At 27.5% G+C, this 5,312-nt stretch overlaps 1 pseudogene; it reads right to left on the bottom strand.

Moving 5' to 3' along the window:
- Nucleotides 1-2,035: 2,035 nt before the first annotated feature.
- Nucleotides 2,036-2,231, bottom strand: LOC127743738 (uncharacterized; annotated as a pseudogene).
- Nucleotides 2,232-5,312: the final 3,081 nt, after the last annotated feature.

Raw genomic sequence — 5,312 nt, forward strand, 5'->3', positions numbered from 1 at the left:
TTATTATTTCTCCAATATTTTAAACTTTTATCGATGATAACAATATAAATTTCATTAATGAAACACATTTTTATATATATAATTGGCTTTAAAGATAACAAAATAAAGCAAAACAGGGCAGCAGGACACCAAAATGTCACTACCAAAGTAGGATTATAATTAATAGCTAGAATATAATTTTGACGCACTAATGATATAAAGTATTTTATATGATTGTGTAATTACATTTTTTTATGACTATTTAGATAATTAATATGAAATATAATTATTTTTAATTAAATAAATGTATAAAGTTATTTTATATTAAAAAGGAAAAGGTAAACAACTTTTAATCAGTCAACTTTAAATAACTACAATTAATAATTAATAATTTTATATTTTTTAAAAATAAAATTAAAATAATCATTAATTAATAACAATTAATTAGTATAAAATGCAATTTAAAAATATTTGTTGGTTTGTGGTTGGTTAGACTCCTGTTATTTATCTAGCGAGATTGATAAAAAAAAAAAAATTATCATATCTCTAGTAGTTTGGATATTTATAGTTACTACAAAGTATAATTTTACATATAAGTATAAGAAAACAAATTGATATTTTCTTTAGCCTAAATAAGTTACTATAGCTATTACAGAATGAAAAAGTACAGATAACTAATAACATTTTTAAACAATATGTGAATAATGTGAATTAATATGATTAAAAGAGTAAATTTAAATTAGTAACATTAAATTAGAGTAAAGTGTATCTTTATTTAATTGGTGGTTATTCATGTTGTTTAAAATAATTATTATTCTCCTAGCATTCCCCTTACAGTATATAAGGTTGTAAAGCTCCAATTAATTTGATTATTAAAGTTAAATTGGCAAGAATATCTGCACTTTCGAATAACTGTACTATATTGAGTTTTAGTCTGCAAATAATCCAAACCCACCACGACAAAGTAGATCATATCCTTGAAACTTAGAAATAAGGAACCAACCTTTAGATTTGAATGAATAATAAGGCATGGCATTTTAAGATTTTTTTTATTAGAACAAATTTATGAGACATAACTTAGCTTTTACAGTTTCAAGAGATGAAACATTTATAGTTGTTCTCCCTTTAATTTTATCATATATATCCGTACCAGCCATTATACATGTATCGTCGTAGGGCCAAAAACATTACATTATACAACAATAATTGTCTATCTACGATATTAAACTATATTATCATTTTTATTGCTGTATATACTAATTGGAAACATGTAATCAACCCTAGCTAGCTAGCTAGCCACTATAATTGCATGTCATATATATATATAATTAGGTGAGTTCTACCCAACCCCCTCTATTTCAACATGTAAATTACCCTTCGTGACGTGACATGCTTTAATTGGATGCTTAGTTTTAGTTGGAGTTAATTTAACTCAATAAGAGTTAATATGTTAACTAAAGTAGGGTAATTTTGTAATTAAATATTTTTATAAGAGAGATAAATATATAATTTCTATAAACATTAAAAAATAAAGTTATATTTTTATCATTGTGTAGAAAAATTCAATTTATATCCTTTATGCTTTTGATTTATTTTAATTACTACCAAAATAAATATTTAATTTTTTTATTATTTTTAGTACTCTCTAAAATTTATATTTTGTTAGTTTTAATTAAAAGTATATTTTGTCAATTTTTATATATTATTTTTATCTTAGTGTATAAATATTAATTTTATTATAGAATTAATTAATAACATCTATTCAAATATCTAAATTAAAATAATATACAAAAATTATTTAAGTTGATGTCTATTTTAGTAATTTTGTATCTAAAAGTGATTTTGAATAGTGTAATCCAAACAACATTTATTTTACTATAATTCATTTTGATATAAATATTGTCAAACATAAATCACTTAATACAAACTTACTTTTCATCAAAATCAAGTTTGCAAAATTAATTTTATTCAAACTCCCGTTTGCAAACTGTAATCCAAACACACACTAAGTATTTAGAGAAAATAACTAATTAAATGGCCAGGGAAAAAATATTTGAGTCTGTCAGAACACCGTGAGACCATCTCGACCACAAGATTGTAGCGCGAACGATCCTCCACCGTTCAAATGGCATGCGCTTTGGAACAATTAATCATGCTCTGACCTCACGGTCATAGTTCAACCAAAGTCTTCTTAGAACTCAAGGATACAAATGTACGAGCCTATAGAACAGATCCTGTTCAAGTAAGGTCGTGTTCTGTATTTTGTGTTCTTTGTGTTTAGTTATAAAAACTGCTTTTGTTTTGTGAACCTAGCCCAGGTGAGACTAAGTTTATTACGTTTGCGAAATTTAGAAAATCTTAAAATTTAAGAACGTGAAAACGATTATGATGGCTTTTTATGATGATAGTGTAGAAGGGGAAGACGAAAAAGAAAATGAAAATAATGATGATGATGATGATGGTGATGGTGATGATGATATGGGATTTCTGGATGGCATTGAAATTAAATTTGGAAGTATTTAATTACATAATCACCCACTTTAGGCTATAATTTAATTACCAATAATTTAACCATAGTTAACATAGCAACCAATTAAAAGATGACATGTTACAGAGGGTAAATTACATGTTATTATAGGAAGAGTAGGCTAGAATTTATCATATAATTAACTACTAATATAAAATACATGTTAAATTATAAAATATACATTAAAATTAAAATAAATAATATGTGTATTTATATATAATGACCAATTTTAGTGTATGAATAGTATTTTAAATATTAATATATATGACCATAGCGATTTGGAAAAATATGCACTATATAAAGTGGGTCTTCCAATCAAATTATTCGTGCATTCAATTTGAAAATTATTACTAATAGAGCAAATCAAGTATTCTTAATCGCGGAAGATATGAAGCAGGACAAGAAAGATCTTAGATTTTTGGTCCGATGATATATGCCTATGGGGAACACTACATATGATGACAAACACGTTGGTTGCCACAAAAGAGATAAGCGAACCAATGTCGTCCACATCTAAAACATGTTGCTAGCAACAATGTTGTTTTCCTAGAAATCTGCCACCTTGTTATTGTTGCTAGAAGATACTAGATTAATTCAAGGCCTCAAGTGTCACTTTGAATCATATATATAGAGTTTGATGTGAAAAAACAAGGGTAGCAGATTGGATGTTATCATTGATCCTTTAATCTATCCAAAACTTTTTTTAGAGGAGTTTATTTCTACCCAAATTCCGCTCCGTGTAAATTTTTTAAAATGAAAATCCAACAATTGGCACTTGTGAACGTGTTATTGTTTTATGGTGTAAATTCAGGTAAAGTCGATTTCATGTGAAGTTGATATCTGAGAGTAGTTAGATAAAAATTTAGTCAAATCAATTAAATCATCTAATGACTCTCTGGTATCAATTTTATGTGAAGTCGACTGCTTCCACCTTGTTTTATATACATAGTGTGTGAGAAAAACAGTTTCACAAAACTTTTATCCATATAAATAATCATTCAAAAACTAAAATTTGATTAGATAACTATATATAAAGAGTTTCACATTATCGATATGCATATTTTTCACAATCATTCATGTGATGAATAATGTGAGTAAAACTTATTTTTACTTATGTGATACTTTATAATTAAATATATGTGTAAATTTTTTTTACAGAAAATATAATATATATCTAAAAATTCCATTCAATTCATTGTTACGTACTAAATACATAGTTGTCTACTTAGCTTGTCCCTACGAATATATGTTTTATCGTTATCAATCCTTCAGTGTTCAGTGCATATTTTATAATGCAAGTCAACGCTCATAATTTCTTGGTTCAACGCTTTGGAGTTTGAATAGTCCACAAAGGGAGGCCATACTCTAACTTTGTTCTTGTCGACTCGAACACTAAGCTTTTAGTTTTACCCTAAGATTACATTGGTTAACATTCAAGTCTACTGAATTTTTAACATTTCATGGTGAGTAAATTAATCAGTATATACATATATTATTATGGGAATCTTTCAATATTATATTTTTATTTACAAAGTCCAAATCTAAAATCAATCTTAGTGTTAGATATTGACAAAACGTCTTTTTTATTCGATCCTTCGTTCTCTCTTCATATTTAAAACGATGAAGTTTAGGCCCGGTCATTCAACAAGTTAAAGTTGCATGAATATTTGAATAAATTATAGGTGTGTACTCATACAAAGAATAATCACGCACGAGACAACCATAAATGTATATGCGAATATGAATATGGATATATAGGGACCACTTAATCTTTATTTTTCCGCTATGTAATAAAAGAGCCAAGATCGTTTAAAATATAAAAAATTAGTAAAATAATAAAAATAATAAAATTAAAATTAACTTTCCTTTTTTCGTTGTTGATAAAAAGCGTTATTCCGTACTTTATTTCTCAAACACCAAGTATGATTATAGTGATTCATTGTTTTTAATGTTTCATGGCTGTGCTACTTGCTGCCACGCAGGTTGCTAGCTATAACCATCATGCTTTGATTATTATATTGATTGATTACAGTAATTTGCGGATAATTTCTTCCATTAATTTCCGCTAACGTACGTATTTTGGTAGGTATTTTAGATGCTAGATATATACATATATATACTACCCGTCCCTACATGGCTACATGCCATATTAATGATACTATATAGAGTATGCATATACTATTAGCATGTACGCTAAGTATGTAACATAATTTGACATTGAAGCCGGTAATATTACGATGGAACGACCCCATGCTTCATTGTTGACTAGTACTCGACAGTTGGAAGTTTTGAATATTATACTTAACAAAGGGAGCTAATTAACTGAAGGTAGAAACTTAGGTGAAGTCGACTTTATGTGAAGTTGATATTTGAGAGCTATTAGATGATTTGACTGATATAACTAAATTTTCATCCAATGGCTTTTCAGGTATTAACTTTACGCGAAAGTCGACTTCACCTGAGTTTTCACCTTAACTGAAATTGAAATATTTACAAGTGGAAGTGTGTGGTTAGTGGGTTGTTGACACACAATTTTAAAGGACATGTTGATACACAAATTGACACAAATTTAATGTATTTAGTGTATCTCTAATAAATTGAGACAAAATTAATATTGAGACACTAATTATTTTGACAATTTTATCTTCCCTTCTCCTCTTCATTTCAACTTCCGTCTCTTCTCTCTTCATAACCAATCAAGTAGAATCTCTTCTCCTCTCCCTTCTTCTCCCCGTTTGAATTTTTGTTTCTTCTTTCTTTATGGCCAACCAACCTCCTCTTACTGAAGTGTCTTTGCTATTATTAT

This window comes from Arachis duranensis, chromosome 10 (genome assembly GCF_000817695.3).
Source record: "Arachis duranensis cultivar V14167 chromosome 10, aradu.V14167.gnm2.J7QH, whole genome shotgun sequence".
In the NCBI taxonomy this organism is placed as follows: domain Eukaryota; kingdom Viridiplantae; phylum Streptophyta; class Magnoliopsida; order Fabales; family Fabaceae; genus Arachis; species Arachis duranensis.